Source organism: Coturnix japonica, chromosome 6, assembly GCF_001577835.2.
Source record: "Coturnix japonica isolate 7356 chromosome 6, Coturnix japonica 2.1, whole genome shotgun sequence".
NCBI lineage: Eukaryota > Metazoa > Chordata > Aves > Galliformes > Phasianidae > Coturnix > Coturnix japonica.
In genome coordinates, this window is record NC_029521.1 from 3928626 (window position 1) to 3947335 (window position 18710).

Below are 18710 nucleotides of genomic sequence, written 5' to 3' on the forward strand. Positions count from 1 at the left end.
ACATGGATGACGTCTGAGGAGAAAACAACGAATGGTTGGGGATTGGTGCATAAAACTGTTTAGTCAAAAAGAATGAGAAAGAGAGACATTTTAAGAACTTACGCTAAGGAGCACCTGCTCCCTGGGTAATTAAATATGTTATTTTAAACTTATTTGGCCAGAATTTAGGTTCAAAATGGTATGTGAGCTATTAGCGCTATTCTAAGAGTTGAGCACATTTTATATGAATCTCTGTAGCTACAAACCTAAAAAAGTAATACTTTGTTTTTAAGGTTAAACAATATTCTCAAACTAAAATGAGCGTAGCAAATTGCTTATCATTCTTCAGTGATCCCTATCCACTTGAATGAACACTACCAAAAAGCCCAGTGGAGTCAGTCAGTCTACGTATCGTTAAAAATACCATCAGGACTTTCTGGACCTACTCAACTCAACATTCTTCAGCTGACCTGATTTTGCTAAACTACCACTTTTAACAAAGACCACAATGCTCTGACTCCCAAAATGAGAACATCTAGTATACATGCTATATATTATTTTGTGCTGTACTTTATATATTTGATTGGCAGACCTCAGAAAGGATCTCGTATGTTGCTGCAGTGATGATCAACAATGTAATTTTAAAATTAGATTTATTCATTACGGGTTTAATTCGCTTTTCTCTAAATAAAGCCAAAGTAAATCAACTTATACAGCCGTGTGAGGAAAATATAACTCTCTTCTGGAGCAAGAGAGAGAGAGTAGAGTTGTACAGCAGACCTCTGTGGTCATAAGGTCTGGAATATTATGGACGACTTCCACGGCTATGAGGCTGAGATCCAGAATGAAACGGCTGGATCACCTGCAGACTATTTCTCTGTTTCTTCATCACTGCCTCAGCTTTGGCCAGTAAGTTTACTTATGAACCATCTTATCCATTTTTCAAGCCTACCTAGTTATCTATCTATCAATATATGTGCTCTAGAAAAAAACTGAGACGGCACGAACAGATGCCACTTATTCAGAAGATGTTCTCCTATGTGATAGATTTCTCAATTAACAGCCTGTTACTTAAGATAATCTCTTCCATGTTAAGACCAAAAGAACGCTAGCCAAAAGACATTTTAATCACACAGAGACATTTGCAGTCATAATATCATTGCCTACATGTTACTTTTGATTAAAGGAAGTTTAAAAAGTTACATTCTGGTGAATGAGAACCTTACAAGAAATGTGTTGCTTTATGAAATGAGAACTGTCTGCCAAAGATACAGCCCTGTGCTGAAAGATTAATACTAGCAACTTTCCCTTGCAGCTACAGATTTGCTCTAGATACATGCAAACATATAAATGAAATCCATACTTAAGCACGCAATACAAACAGAACTACGCAGATCTTAACTCTAGTCAGAAACATTTTTTAAATTGGTTCTTTAAACTGCAGTTGTGTCTTCCAGAGCAATTTGGATTAAATCTGTCTCGTCAAGTACGTAGAATACCTTGTTTTCTAAAACAATTAATTTCCCCTGTAAAGTTAATAAGCAGCTAACTATCACTACTCAGCGCATCAATCGTTATAGAGACCGATGGAAACAAAGCAAGGGCAAGATTAATAATATTCCTATTTCTGTTCTCATTTAAACAACTTACATCTCAACACAAATCTCACAATGGTTACCCATAGATTAGAGAGTGTAGCATGTGTGAACGTGCTTATCCATGATCACATGAATTCACATCTGTCAAATCAAACAACAGTAGCAGAAATACTGACAGACTTTGAACCCCGATCATTTAGCTGCAGCTAGGAAGCGTTCAGCACAACTGACGGGATGCTATTGTGTAGGCAGGATATTTGTTTCATGTGTACACGTTTTATGCACAAATGGATTATTGCAACCAGGGGACTTAACAGAATCTTTGTTTTTCCAGTGTTAACTTTATGAAAGCCTTCTTTTGTGTGCGTGTGTGCCTGGTAGTTTCACTCCTAACCTCCTATGCAGCTTTATTTCCTAAGTTTTCTTTGAATTGTCACAAGAGTTTCCAATTATCAACAGATAAAACTGAGTGAAACTGGACTTTTTCCTAAAATAATGCACCAAAATGAATTGTCCAGACCTAGAAACATTGTTCTTCTGGATAAATATAAGCAAGTGAGGGATGCCCTAAAGTGAACAAAGTTGTTCCTACACCCTGTGTTAAGCCTGTGCTTCGGGGCTCTGGGACCGCAGTGCTCCACACCTTTGCAATTGCACTGGCAATGCCAGCTGAAGCTGTTCTCACCCAGAGTTCACCTCCCCACCACTTGAGCTGGAGGACCACACTCTGGCTGAAGAACTCAGCTGGGTTTGAACCACCTCTGCCCAGAGGAAAGGTTGCAGAGAAGGCCATCCTGCAGTTCCTAGCCCTGAACAAGGCAATCTGGTGCAAGGAGCTGCCAAGAAAACAGAGATGGCAAGTGTAGGTGAATTTGACAAGCAACGGATCCAGTGACCCATTTGAGTCCTGCAGCAGATGAAACCCCTGTGGTGGGAATGGCTGCTCATCCTATCTTTCTGACATAGTTTGCCAGCCAACATTAGGAAAATCTGATTGTACTTTCAAGCCTACTGCTTCCACTCAGTCTATTATGATAAACCAAAACACTGTGAATTGAAAGATGGCCACGGTTTGAAGGGTTTTTATGGGCATTTTTCACTTGCCCCCAGTACCACACCTCGCATGGGAGAGGAAGGACCGCAGCCAGAGGAGGCACCTTGAGATAAAGCATGGAGGCCTTGCTAGATCCAGCTTTCTGGATAATGCTTCACCGCAACAGCAACCAAGGGGCATCATCTCACTGGCACAGCTGACGGGATTTATGAGAGCTGCTGAGTTTTGTTTGAGACGTGTGTGATTTACTTTTCCACACAAAAAAATATATGCCAAGGTCTCTGAGTTAGGCCTACATGCAGTGTCTGAAAAGAGAACATATTAGTGTATTCCCTCTTCCAAGATAATGCCAACAGTTTTTCAAGCACAATTTGGATCAACAGCGTGTATTTTTATGTTTTTAAGATTCCCCAGAAAATGGAAGAAAGAAACACAGCAAAACCCCTATGAAAGAGCTAATGGCTCTTGCATTTTGACTTGACTTTATTCTGGGTTTAGGATGATGAACTTTCTCACACATTTGATTGATGAAACTAGCTTAATTTGACTAATCGCTTTGCCTCCTAGCAGTTCCTTCCTGCTTATATCCAAGGAAACAGTCAATTAGGACTATAATTAATTCTTCCTCTCATGATGGGGTAAATTTGGAAGGTTGTGACCACATGAATGCACGCAGTGCAGCTGGTTAATCTGCAACCCCGAGCCTCATGCTCCTAATAAGCAAACTACGGCTCTTGTACTTCAAACAATAGGCAAAACCCCCAAATCCTGTACAGGCTGTTTGGACACCAGCAGAATAGCATATAGAGAAAATACGGCAATTAATCAGACAGATACAGTGAAAAACTATGAATGTCTTTTTATGTTGAAGATACATTAATGGATAACTCAGCAGAAACCATTAGAAACTCCAAGACAGAACAACACTGGAAGCCAGTAAAACTGAACAAGTCTAACAACCGGGTACACACAGCTAGAGAAACAGGATTAAAGTTTTAGCACAAAGATAAAAATCAAAAGCCTTATCCTGCATACAACGCAGATCCTCCATTGTGAGAAGTTTTAACCATCTAAACCAGCTGCTCTTAAATCATCATCACTGCAACAACAGACCTTGAGAAACAAATTCAGACACAGAACCTGGAACCACAGGTGGTTCATAAGTCAGGCTACAGAGCTACCACCTGCCTTCAGACCTAAAAGGAGGAGTGCTCAGCAAGGACCTAAGGAAGAACTCAGAGAATATTTTAGCAGTTTGACTGCATTCATAACTTTATCTGCGTTGCAGGTCATAGATGTCAATCTGATTACATTTACTCTGCGAAAATGCGGAGACAATTTCTTCCAAGCTGTCTTGAGGTTGAAATTTCTCCAGTTATTTTTGTGAAGTGGTTTTCAAAAACAGGTTCAACTCATCTAAAAAAATGTTGTGGCTGGTCACACCACAGGAAATTTATACAACTTCAAATGTTTTAATGTGTTTTTACATTAAGAGTGATTTGCTTAATAAAACTGGTAAAGGTGAGAGACATCAGCAGGATAGCGAAGTAGTGGGAATACATTTCTCAAGCTGCTTTTTGGGGCTCTTTCGACCAAGCAGAGAGGTGATGCGGAGTTCCATAAACACCAATTTGCCCTGAGAGTAACAGATCTGGGTCAGAAATCAGACTGAGAGGTTTGGTTTCCTGCCCAGATCAGCTGCAGAGCAATTTCATGACATTACCACAATTCAAGAGAGAGACATGACAAAACCTTAACTGTTTTGCTTCAGACTTAAATATATATATATATATATGTATGTAAAATAAAAAGGGCTGAATTTACACACCATTTAATTTGGGTCTGTGCTTTACTCCTTGGAACATTCCAAATGGAAACAGCAGTATCAACATAATCCAAGGCAGCTTTACCTCCAGGCACCAAATCCTCCTCCCTCCTTCTAAAAGGAAAAATTGCTAACAAACATGCTCAGTAACACACTGCTTCCATATCGCTCATCATTATTTACATGGAAACACCAAATGGGTACTTAAAATAATGATAACAGTGAGTTGGTAATTTGATCACAGATTCCAGATGATTTCCAATGCTTAAGGCATTAACCACAATAAAGTTTGATTTATTATTACGTTTTCTCTATTTATTCTCCCATGAACGGAATAAAACCTGTGTCACCAAGGAGCAGCAAAGTAAGACAACAATAACATTTTATTACCCTGCATATGTGTATAAACACGTGCATCCAGAAAAGCCCTGGATATTGCCTTTAATTAAAATCCAAAATATTTATTTTCAATCAAGTAATATTTTAAATAACCACTTGGAAAAAAAAAAAGAAAAAAAGAAAAAAAGAATAAAAAAATCAAGGTAACTTCATGCCAAGTTCTTTTTTCAAATAACCAAACAGATGTCCCAATGAAATTTGCCATTATTCTTTCCAGGAGGAAAGCAGCCATGATTTTTCCAATAACTTTAACAGAGGTGGTTCCAATTCTGTTTTCCTGGACAAGGTACTAGGAAAATATGGGAAATGGCTTTCCTGAACATTTCTTACGAGGAAAATGCCATTAAATCAGTCTTCATTGATTCTGCAACAACAAGCTGAGAAGGCAAGCATCATGTCCTCCCTACCGCACGGTGATGATACAGGAGACATTCTAGTATGAAACTAAGTACCTTTGAAAATAAATATATCCTGCTAGCACGTGGCTGACATGGATTTAAGCTGGGAGCCTAAGAACTGGGCCCTGATTTTATCAAAGTCTGCCTCCTGTCAGGAAGCTATGCAAACAGGAAGTCCAGGGCACTGATCACTGTTCCAAGCCATTGATCTAAGAGACGACTTCAATAGCTTGGGAAGCACAGCCTAAACTGGGACCTCTAACAAAGGCTTGGAAAAACATCCACTTGCAGTGGCCTCCTGGTTCTCTCAGCAATGCTGGTTAGATCACGTCAGTTTCCCTACTGGGACGAACACCGACAGCTAATTGAAAAAAAGGTGAATCTGAGCTTAAACGCCCTCAACCTAGAACTCCCTTTAAATATCCAGTACGTCACTTCTTCTCTCAAAGAAGGAACGTTCATTTAAGGATGGCTGTAGACTTCTGAACAATGTTTCCCCTCTGGGTCTGGCACATGTCCAATGGGGTACTGCCATTTTTTGGTGGCTAAAATGCTCTCTCACAGTCCTCTCCCAAGTCTCCCAGTCCACATCTCCTCCTGCTTAAACCCCAGTGCCATTACGTGACCAAACCATTTTCATGCCAACTAGCTGACTTCTCCTATGGTTTAATAGCAGATGAGAAGTACAAAAATAAGTATCTGTGTTTGTCTATGCAGTCATACTTGTTTGGTACCATAAACAGATTTGTAGAATCCTCAACATTTTTTTTTCAGCCCCTTTCACAGAATTTCTGCTCAGTTCTTAACATCGGAAGAAGAAAAAGCATTTAGAACACAGGGATGATAAATATTTACTTGTCCAATCAGACAAGCATAGAACAGTTTGAATGTACAGTTCTACAACAGCTACAATCTGTTCAAAAATCAAGTAGGTTTCTTCCTTGCAAAAGGCTTTAATTTAATAATGAGTACAAATTACATGGCGTGGTTTCCACACAGATTACTCTCCCAAGTTTTTAGAGATAAAACATGAAACAGAATCTCCTCATTACAGAATCCCTTTGCTGTAGCACTAAATAGACTCACCACATTCTACTGTATTTAGTCTCATTGTATAGCTGGAGAACTGGGGCACAGGAAGGCCGAGGAGCACATCTAAATGGGCTTTCTTAGAAAAAATATGTTCAGCAGGTAAAATCTCTAACAGATGTGTCTGCAGTACAGACCTAATCCATCAACAAACCGTGCCTTTAAGAACATAATTTCCTTTGCAAAGAGGAGCTGGAAGCAGTAAGGTGGTTATGATCCAAATACAAAGTTCCTCCCTAAGAGTGCTTTGCATTGACAGTCCTAATGCTCTGCATAGCAGAGGGCCCAGGGGACTTAACCAAAACCACACACCCTGTTTTGTCACAAGCACCTCATTTAACTGAGGTCTAATAAATAATAGATTAAAGCCATGACAGTAATATCATCTTTTCTCTTGCTGGGATTCTTGTAAAATTGTACTGAAATATATTTTTTTTTTTCCAAAAACAAACAACAAAAACCCCAAATCTCCTTATAAAAGCAGATAAAAATATGTTTAAAAGAAAAAGAAAACAAGAGCAGAACTCTGCTTGTATGGTAGCTGCTGTTAGTGAGGGTGTGCTCCATGGGGAGCACTGTGAGCATCCCCTGAGTGGAAAGCACCCTACACAGCACATGCACTGTGTGGGCTCTGCAGGGTGCTGTGCAACCCACGGCTCCTCTGGGTTAAAAGATGGGAGATGGGAGGGCTGCAGCAGCGGGTGCCAGGGACAAGGACTAGAAGGCAAACTGCACAGCTCCCTGCTGCGTGGGGTGCCATCAGCTGCTGGCTTAAATTCCATGGATTAAGGCAGTGCAACAGCAATATTAATGAAGTAATTTTGAGTTGGGCTCTCAGGTGTTGCTGAGTTCCAAGTTTTTTTGGTAGTTTTCCACCGAAATAAGAAGGGTCTGATAGGAAATGATCACCACAAACATCAGCAGCTGCTGAGCATAGATGGTACTGATACGGAGACAGCTGGGTACACATTTCTGCGGTCATTTCCTTGATGAATAGAGCACACTGTTGCACATAAAAATGGCATTGTGAGCCTCTTGGAAAAAGCTATAGGTTCAATCTTGATTTGGATGACTAAGACTTGTCTTTGAGACAGAACGACTCCAAAACCTGTCAATCGTCTCCCACTGGCATTCTGCGCCTAGGAAAGCGATGGCGTTCACCAGCAGCTCTTCAAACCTATAAGACACGCATCTGACTGTGCAGAAGGTCACAACTAACAGGTCACTTAAGTGCACAGAGAACAGAGGTTTTAAAAAGAGGGTCTGTTAGGCCAACATGGTCCTTGCTCCAGCAGAGGCCAGAAAAACACGTCCCAAGCCCTGTGGGAAAACTGAGCTAAGTGCTCTGGGCAGGCAATCCAGGACAGTTGGCAAAACAGCACACGAGTGAAAGAGGAAATCTCCTCAAAGGCTAAAAGGCAAAGGGGCAAAATGTGAGCATGCTGGAGCCTGCTCCTAAAATGTCATTATTGAAGGGGAAGTTAATGACTCTTTCCCTCATCTACAGGATGTGTTCTCCCCCCATAAGCTATCATTTAAAGAATCAACTAGTACTAACTAAGCATGCTATTAGCTGTTGATATTTAATAATGCAGGAACAGAAGCTACAGCCCTGGCCTTGCCAGGCCTCTTGATTAAGGGCAGCACTGTAACTAACAGTGCCTTTGGCACTTTGACAATTCCAGGAGGTTAGTGCACATTTCTGACAGGATATGCACGTCAATGCTTTACTGAATCAGTAACCAAGCATTCTGGGTTTACAATAATAATAATCATCCTATGGTTTTAGACATATATCAGCAAAACTATGAAATTATGTTCACGAGATATTGCTCCTGACCTTTAGTATTGCTCCTGACAGTTGAATTTCTCCATTGCGATACTCATTCTCCAGTGAATATTCCAACCTAGAGAGAGACTCAGACTAAAACTGCCTCTACTAAAACAAGCTATGTCAGTAAAAAGAAAGTTCTCAAAGCAAGGATACAGAGCTCTGTGCCACACTCTGAATAGTAAAATCAGTTGTGGAGGTCTGAAGCCTCAGAATACAAAACTAAAACACTGCAAATCTCCAAAGATACCAGTGGAAATGTTGAGAGAGCGCTTACCTTAACCAAAGACAAGCTTTAAAAGGTTGTAAAAACATGAGGGCAGAGATGCAAGAAAATGTATGAGCGGATGCAAAAGCGAGACTGAAACATATAAAAATCATTTTTCCAAGCTTTCTTCTAGTGAAACAAATTAGACCATGGAACATCCTCATTGCTTTTGACAGGCTGAACCAAGTTGGAGAGAATGCTGGAAATGTGTGCTGCAGGGAAACTTTGAAATCAGACGCTTTCAAAGGTCCTTTCCATCTTTAACACTTATCATTCTAATATTATTCAACAACTAGCAGGTCAAAAGTGTTATGCAATTATATAGTCTCCTCATTTCTACTACAGCACGGATGGGATATTTGTCACTGCAAAGCTGCTTCTTACAGGCAAGCCGTAGCAGCTCACAGAAACAAGATAAACTGGGCAGATGTCAGAGCTCTCCCACTGAGTGCTTTAGTCTGAGCACTCAGTTTAGCAACATGAAGATGTTTATGCTGGCTGCAAGAGGACTTCAAATGGCTTGTCTACAGAAATTACTTTAGAGGAATATTATACATGACATCATCCAACTACATTAAGTCAGTTCAATTACTGCTAATCAACTTAGAATATATCTGTGCAGTTATTTTTAGAGGTTTCACTGAGGTTTATTAGGAGAACATATTCTAGCACACCCTTTATTAAGATGCCATGATATTCAACTATTCTGAAATAGGACAATTTGATTTGGTACGCCTTTTGTGTAACACTGACATTTCTCAACATTTTTACCCCTTCTTACACTGCAGGGTTAGTTACTTCTGAGGACAAACGTTAACTGATTAACAATGAAAACACACTGGTTGCAAAGAATTTAATTAGGGAATAGACTACAGATCGCCAGGTCTAAATATCCAGGAATTTGCTTCTCCCTTCTCATTTGAAACTCGAAGAAAACACTGAAAATCCTGATGGCATCCAAAGCAATTATGTTTCTTGTTCTCCGTGCTCACAATAACACATGGTGTGCAAAGCACAATAAAGTTCCCAAGGAACACAGCAGATTAAACCGTTTCACATTTTGGATGCTGGATGCTACTGGGATACAGAACTGCCTGTTTGTTTTGCTGAGCAGAAGTTCAAGTCTCCTTTTGCGACCTATGTAAGCAGAGCAGCTCCGCGGGCTGGTGCAAGGCACAAAGCCCCATCTCTATGGCCTGCCAAGGCTGGAGATATCAAGCTCTTTCCCTGCAGTCAATGTGCTGTACTGCAGTGCCAGTACTGCAGCTGCACATGGGCCCTGTGCACCCCTGGGGGCACTGTGCTGAGTGCAGCTGTGCACACAGCCTTGGCAATACAGACCCAGAGCTCTTTGCTACTGTACAAAAGATACTTAGCATCATCACAACAGCATCGCAGGCAGTGTACCATACAAACACTCAATTAAAAAGCAAACTCTCTTTTTTTCCTAATTATTACGGGAGCAGGAAGGAGAAAACCCTTTCCAGACTCTTTTGTTGTCCCTTGTTCTCATTAAAACTCATCTTCTGCATACCTATTCCACATGCATCTTGTCATACCTCTCACGTCATAATAAATCCAGAGTGAATCCATAAATTAAGATAACATTAGTGAAGATAAGTTTAAGAGAAAGTTATAAATAAAGAAGGAAAAAGGAAAAAAGAGGCTCACTCACTCTCTACCTCCACACTGCTTTAAGGTAAGCTTTTACTACTCGATCAACATTTTTTAAGGGTCTGTTTAGCTTTCTGTACACATGTAACTCCCATTACTGTCAGTGGAAATTATGTATGCACATCAGTAGCAAACCAGACCACAGGATATTTAGCTCTCTAAGGTACCCCTGTCCCCGTTACAGTCATGTTTCAGGAGAAAAGCCAACAAATGTATTTGGAATTCTGCCTTTAAACAAACACTATGTTACAACAGACACAAGTATAGCCTGATTCTTCCAAATGGAAGCAATACCCAAGGGAACCCTACTTAAAACCATGAAAGAGCAAATTGACAACATTTATCTTTTTCCACCCTTCCCACAATGTTTCACAGTCTCACATAATAAAAGTGATAAGAAGCATCGTTACAGAGAAACAAAGACGTGATTTTGCACCGAGCTTTAAACTGAAATGGTTAAACATTTACAACAATGCTTGAAAATAGCCAACAAGAAAATATTTGTTTACTAGAACTAAGAGTCATGGTTGAGTTCAGTACTTTTCCAATCACAGACCACAAAGAGCTTTTACAGTACTGGATCTCTATCTCCATATAACAGAGGAAGAAACTAAGAGTGAAATGGAAAAGATTTGGCCAACAACTGAGATGAAAGCATAATTCCTAATTCCTCATCTAATATTTGCTCCACTGTGAGCACTTCTTGACTAGTCAGTTTGATGCCATCTCAGCAGTCAGGATCCTGAAAGGTCACATATGTTATTGATTTACACATAAGGAATCCCGATGCAAAATCTCCCAACACATTACTTTGCCAATAGTCCATTCTTTTAGGTTCTTGTTATTTTCCACTGCATGAAGGAGTCTCCTCATCTACCCAAGCAATATATATATATATATATATATATATATATATATATATAAACTACAGTGTCTTTGGGCACAGATACTGGTCCTGCAAGCCTGCTTACCAAGTGACTATAAAAGAAATCGTGGTTTCTGAAATTCTGTATTTCCTCAATGAACTTACTGTGCTCTATGCACCAAATGAAAATCTGACAAGGTCTCAAAAACCAACACAAAAGGTGAGATTGAATTTAATGAGAGTTTTGCAGCTGAAATCTACAAAGCTTGATCCTACCCAAAGTTATTTCACTTCTAACACAAGGGGAAAAATCATAATAGATCTTAAGCTCCCTTTGAACACCCCTGTTTGAAAAAACAGAACCATATTAGCAGTGTTTTAGAAGTCACAAACACCAGTCTAGACATTACAGCTACAGCCTCCTTTAATCTTCTCTGACTCATACATATCTGCATGCACAAGGATGTGTTGTCCACATGGCTTTCTTGGTAATATGAATATCTCAAAGATCCTGGTCTGAAAATTGCTGTATAAAAATCTAGTGAACCAGGTTTACTTATACAGGTGATTAACTGAAGAATCTGAGTTCTTACTACCTTGAATAACAAATAAATATCACTCAGCAAGCCGTAAATCAGAAAGCTGCCACAAAAATGCCTGAACCATACATGTCAGAAGGACATAAGCATATTATCTATAAAATATTCCTATCACTCGTTTTATTAAAAAGCCATAAATTATTCAGACAATAGCTTACTTTGTAAAAAGCATCCTTTCTTTATCTATCCTAAAATGTTTGAAATTTTTTAAATGTAATTATTTGGGAACTTAATTTCTATTTACTTATTTATTAAAGAGGGTGAGTCATGAAGACTGGTCCAAACCTCTGAAGGCAGCAGTCTGTCATAACGTTTGGACATAACTTGAACTTGTTTGGCGTATGCTTATCTTACCTCCTACCACATTTTTTTAAAGAAAAAAAAATAATGCTTTGTTGTTGATTTTATTTTTGGTTCCCATAATCATTTAATACTCTGGAAGTAAAGGGAACTGCATGATGACTCTCAAGTAAATCATTGAGTTTGAAAGTAAAAAATATTAATTTAGTAAAACTAGTACTGTACATTCATCATAAGATTAATATTATCAAGCACTCTGTGGATCAGCTCACAAGAAATAATAAAAATAATAAAACCAGACTTATTGGCATATCATACTGTTTTCTGCAAGGCATTTTTCAGACAGTATAGCTATACAGTGATCATTATTTTCATATAATCGTTTTCATTATAAATCTGCTTATATCTTTAGTTTTTTTTCTTTAACTGCTTCTTCAGTAAAGCACTTTTGCATGAGGCAGCACAGGAGAAAGAGCACTTTAATAAGGCAGCTTGTATTCTGTTTTACCACGACTGTGGAGGGATGGTGTTGAATTTTTGCTTTTTTTTTTTTTTTTCTGACAGAACTGGTAGAGAGATGTATAGTATGTTAAAATGCACGTTGGCATTCTAACACATGCAAGTTACCATGCTTTTTCACAGTAAAAATGATGCAAAACAGTGATTAACAGAGCTTTTGATACATGGATGCAGTAGTTTTCTAATAAATCAAACAGCCTGCTGAAGAAAGGTACCTTAAATTGCATTGTTCTCAGGAAATTAAAAATGATTCATGCTACATGATACATATCAAGAGTTGTGAGTAATTATAATCATTGCCTAGCAAAAGCAATCTACTTCATAATTTTTTATGGTGTTCGTGACTGTCATGTCTAAATGCTGCCTAAGTAAATTACTTCTGTACTCGGAGATTTAAGAGTGGCTGTAAAAGAGGAACCTGGACTCCGCACCTACCTTCAAACAGAGCTTCTCAGAACAGGTAGCTCTCCTTCAGCGTTGTCTTGGATAGTGTTTTACAAGGTTTGTCTTGTTTTGTTTTTTTACAGGGCATTGAGCACAGTTTGCTACAGTCTCTTCACTGCCATGAATATGCCGGCTGTGCCTGAATTGTCACGTGCTTCACTTTCAGCCTTTCAGGATGCATTATACCACAAGAGCTCAGGAAATCAAGGGCTAACGCTCTTGATGCAGACCAAGCCTATACTCATCAATACAACCCCAGAGAGCAGAGCTCAGTGCTGCCCCTCTGCTCCCAGTAAGGATCTGCAGGCCACCACGAGGCCTTCCCTCAGCCTGCTCTGCTCCAGGCTGAGCACACCCAGGGACTCAGCCGTTCCCCATATACTTTGCTCTCCAGACCCTTCACCATCTTAATACCTCTCATTTGGATGCTCCCTGACAACCTTACATCCTTCTTACATAGTGGTGCCCAACCCCACACCCTACCACGAGGTGAGGCCTCACGGTACACAGCAGAGCCCGCCAATCCCTTCCCTCAGTCCATAGCAGTGCCACGCCTGGAGCATTCCAGCTGGCTTATGTCTGCCAAGGCATGCCACTAAATCACCCAACATGCAGTCAGTCAGAACCCCCAGGTCCATTTCTGCAGTGCTGTTCCCCAGGTTCTAACCCTCCAGTCTGTATACCTATAGGGTTGCCTCATATGGCTGGTGACAGCACAGACCCCTAATTTGCCAAGATCTCTCTGTAAGGCCTCTCTGCCCTCCACAGAGTCATCAGCCCCTAATTCTGCATCATCTGCAAGCTCACCTAGTGTGCATTTTAGTCTTGTATTCAGATTTTTTTATTATTATCTTTTTTATAAGACCATTGAAGAGAACTGGCCCTAAAATGGAGCCTCGGGAAACCCCAGCAATGGCTGGCCACCAAACTGATGCAGTCCCATTTACTGCATCTTCTTGAGCCCAACCTGTCAGCCAGCTGTTTTTTCTGAAGCAAATAACGACAACAGCAACAATCTAGCTGTCAGGCAAAACAACCAGCTTTTGCGTATCAGAACCAACCACGAGTGATGAACAAGGAAGTATATAGATGGAACTGTCATACAAAGAAAGCTAGACACAGCTTCTTTCTAAGAAGAATTTCCCCTCTGAAATATCTTCTATGGCTTACTAATACATGAGATTTTCCTTTTTCTTTTGCTTCAGCTGCCACTGAAAAGAAAATAAAACAAAAAGCAAACACAGGAGTTTACCTAAGGATCAATTCACCTGCTGTTGTGCAGCTACACCTGCTCCTGTCACCTCGCTACCCAGCCCAGCCTCACAGCAGAGATGACTCATCTTTGCATGAGCACATTTTTCAATCAAGCATTTTCAGGTGCTTGTCTTTGCAAAAGGAGAAGGAAGGATAAAAAAATCTTCCCTTAATATCACATCTCTTGCCTATTTTGCATCCCCCCTATACCTTTATTTTGAAGCACAGAAACGCACAGTGGCTGAATCCTTCAGGCTTCTGAATGCCAGGCTAATGTGCAATTCACCCCTTTGTAATGAAAGGCATCATAATTCAAGGGCATCTGCATCATCCTTGCCCAGATAACAATTTACTGAGGCAGCGAAAAGGAAAGAGCTTTCAAAGTTTGTTGCAAAATTTCAAATCTGTGTTTGAATGGAGTTGATGGATTTCCAGAAGCAGAGTGGAGTGATCTGCTTTGAATTAGCCATTATCTTTTACATCCTTCCATGTTTCCTGTCATCACAAAAGAAGATGAGTTACCCTTTAACTTACTGTAGAATAATCTCTGACTACCAGCAAAAGGGTAGTTAATGCTACTGGCAAGGATGATTTAGGAGACAATTTCAAAGCTCGGTTAACTATAAAAACAGAAGTCTAAAACAGCCTCATTCATTCTGCATATTGAGTGCGAGGAAAGCAGAGCTTAATACCACAGTTGTTTGGGAGATGTGACAGCATGACAAGAAATGGTAGTTTCTTTTGCCACCACTTTCTCACTAGACAAATGTATCCAGCTTTGCTGACAGAAATAGGCATTAATCAGCAGTTGCTAAAATATGATACTTAAAGTATGACATCAGTGCCCAGAGCTGCCCTGGACCAGATCTGGCCAGCCTAAATGTGCAAAGAGGAAATCCTTACCTTACAGATTAATCAGACTAATCCTTACTCTGCAGATTTCTAATCTAAACAAACAAGTAACCTGACAGCTGCAGACAGACCAGACAAACCTTTAGTACTCTAAAGAATGCTTGATTCTAAATTTGAACATCATCTTAAACCTACTTAAACCTGCTTTGACTTTTTTTTTCTTCCTGAATGGTCCATTATTCTTATACACTTAACAGTCCAATGATCTATAGTATGTAAAACTGGTTAGTCAAAACCTTACTATGGAATATCATCACCTACAACAGAGGTTCCCAGGTCTGTATGACTATGCCTTCCATAATCCTCAGCCTTATTTATTTGTACACAACACTGAAACAGCTGTTTAAAGGACTTCTTGGATTTTTACAATGGTCGACAGATCACCCGCTACATGAGGAAAAGATTTCAAGAACAAGTGAGCAAAATAGAACACAGAGACATTCAGCTGCCAGGGGCACAACACAGAAACACCACTATCAAGAGAAAAGACTGTATGGAACTGGACTGAACCACTCCACAGACAGTGAAACCAAACAGAACTTAGACACTTTCAGTTGACAGCAAATTGACCATTCATTTTGAAATTTGAAAATGCAAAGTACTTGAAACCCATCTGATTCTTCTATAGCATCTTCAAAATAACAGGAATGCTAATTTAGTGAGAGAGAATCTGGAAAAGATTGCATGAGGTGAATTTAATTTCTAGTAGGCTCACATCAGGCTGAAAACTTCCATTTCACGTATTATCGTATAACACCTTGTTATTAAAAAACAATGAGATGCATTTGGAATAATGAGCTGCTACACAATTTCCGCATCTTACCCCACCGTTTGGATTGCTGGTGACAATCTGTGTAGGGCTTGAAGAACCTTTTAAATATTCACCTAGTTCTGGTAGCAATACTGATGCTCATCACTGTCCATTTGTTTGCCATAAAAGCAAAAAGGATAGATTCTTTACTGAAAAATCTCAACTAAAATATCCTGCTCTGAGTTACCAACTATTTAATTCACTATTTAAAACTAAACTCTCACTGAGAAAAAATAGGAAAATCCAGAAGCAAACACCACGCCTTGAAAACAGAAACACATCTTTATTATCAATAGCAGCAATTTCACTCTCGTCTCAAGTATTGTAACATTTGCAGGCCAACTGAAGTCTACAGGGGAAAAACTGTCTTCGTTAATTGGTGCTAGAAAAGACTATGACCTCATTAAACCCACTGGTGAACCACTGTATGATAATTTTGCCCACTCAGCTTTTTACAGTACTTTGTGCACTGACAGTTTCCTGATTTCACTTTCACAGAAATCTGTCTTCCCAGTTAAGCAGATCTGATATCAACAACAGAAGATTTTTACCATTAATTTTAACATGAACTTTGTTGGAATTTCTTCAGATGCAAAACTTATAGGCAGAAGCATAATTGTAAAACCTGAAGTAATTATAATTGATTTTTAGCAGTAGTATTTGCAATTTATTCTGTCACTGATCACTTTTTTTTCCCTCCTTTCTAAGTCACCACTGCATTTGGGGTGTTGGCAAACATAAACAACATATAAATTTGGAACAAACAGTAGTTACAGACACAAAAAAACTTTAGAGTTGTAAGTGGTTTAGACTATCTGTTCAGTGATAAATGGATGTATCTGTATCCATTAGATCCATTTGTATCTTCCAATAACTAAGGAAAGTCATAATTAAAGTTGCCAAAGGGATGTCTGTCATGAGAAGGAAAAGATGTTCTGTGACTTCAAGTCAACCCTGTGAGAATAACGCTCCTTCCTATCTTCTTAGTTACTGAAGAAGAGTTAAAGCTAAAAGTTTTCCTTCTATTGCAAAAAAATGTAGCATCTAAAAGGGGGAAAAAAAAAAAAAGAACAAGCAAACCTCAGCCAATATTTTTGCCAGAAAAAAATCACACATCTAAAAGTCAAAGATGCTGTGTCTCTTTATCAGAATGTTTGGAAGGATAATCGTATTGTCCAGTGCGATTTCACTTTCAATAGCAGTTCCACACATCTGTGGGATTCTGTCCAAATGCAGGAGAAGTTGACAAGGTAACTTTTCTGCTTTAAATGAAGACAAACTGGGATTTAATTCAGTCCTTGGAAAGAAAGAATAATAGACTATTTCTTCTTCATAGTGATTTCCTGACTCGACCTTGTGTTTAGAATAGGATACAACATATTGTTATGCCACGCTGGCACCGAGAGGGTAAATGAAAATCTCCTTGGAATGGGATTATAGGATTATAGGATTGCACCATTTTTCCCCACGGTTTTATTATGTAAAATACTGTATCAGTGCCTTCCACAAGAGCGGCACTACCAACCAACAGCAGCTAAGGAGCTCACACCCCAAACTCCATTTTAAATTACACACGTTTAAACAACTTAATTTGAAAAGTCTGTGGAATTACAATGACAGTATTGTTACAACAGAAGATACTAACTGTGAAACATAACCGACGGCGGAAGAAATACAACACGTAGTTAGTTATCCGAAGATGAAAATCTGGCAAAGATGTTACCTGCACTGATAAAAGGAGAACTGAAGAAGAAATCTCAGAAGTCAAAGACAAATAAATAGTTCTGGAAATGGCAAATTAGGAATTAGGAAGGAAAATATTGATGGTAGAGTTAAAATCTAAGCGCTGATTTTCCACAGTTGTTGTGCAATCCTAACATTCTCATTTAATCAGAAAAACTGCTTACCAAACCATAAATCTCATTTAACTCTTAAGAAAACAGATCCTCAAATCCCATGCCTATTGCAACAGGTTTTACCCTTGCAAAGCATTTCTCTTGCAGAAGAAAAAAAAGCACTGCCTCTGTTTTTCTGGGTGACAATGTTAGGCCATGTGTGTACAGATGTTTTTCAAGGCCCTAACTGGAAATGCTCAGTGCCAGTGTGAAATCCTCCATTCGCTTCCTGGGACTGGAGAACGCTGAACATGGTATTATAACTCGATTTTTAAAAAGACAAAGACACTACATATCCATTATGTCCCCAGGGATATTCTTGAAGGTCCTGGAAACCAGAAACTCCAGAGGCTCAGCTCGACATCAAAGTCACCTATCTTCTGTCTATTCAGCTGTTGGTGATTAACAATATTAAATATTTTGATATTGACACTCCAATTGCACAATATACACACTCACGTTATCACCATCTCTTAAAGAGCCCTGATGGGTCAAACACCAGGCATTAACTTCAGACATGAAAAGACTGTAACTGCCCTATTTCTTACATCCCCAGCATAAAAAATGTTATAATATAAGGAAAAGTCCCTGTTACCAGTCTCTTCATTATGTTCATGAATGTAGTTACTATATTCAAGCTAAACGGAGTTTGGGACTACCAATATAAATACTTCACATACATTTCCATTATTGTTTCTTAGAAATAGTATAAAGTACAAATACATTATTAAAGACTAAGGTCTTGTATAGCTTATAATCTGTTTTCTAACTGTCAGGCAGTTTGAATGTCTATTCATGATACTAAGATTTCCTGTGCAGTGACAAAGGATAGAATTTGTCAGTAGAGTGGAACAGAATTCCCACCTAGCTGCATGATCCAAGGAGACAGGATTTAACACATTTGCTGACAAGCTGTCAAAATCCCTATTGAAATTGAGCCCATGGCAGTGGGGCAGGGAAGGGAAGGGAAGGGAAGGGAAGGGAAGGGAAGGGAAG

At 39.3% G+C, this 18710-nt stretch overlaps 1 protein-coding gene across 2 annotated transcripts in view; it reads right to left on the reverse strand.

The window, feature by feature from the left end:
• RET (ret proto-oncogene) overlaps positions 1-18710 on the reverse strand; it is a 73963-nt gene that overhangs the window by 46293 nt on the left and 8960 nt on the right. The window contains exon 1 of one of the 2 annotated variants that reach the window (XM_015866143.2): positions 12834-12852. The exons of the other annotated variant lie outside the window; for it this stretch is intronic. The gene's annotated coding sequence lies outside the window, so the exon portion shown is untranslated. Of the gene's footprint in view, positions 1-12833; positions 12853-18710 lie in introns of those variants that run through there. 2 annotated transcript variants of the gene reach the window in all.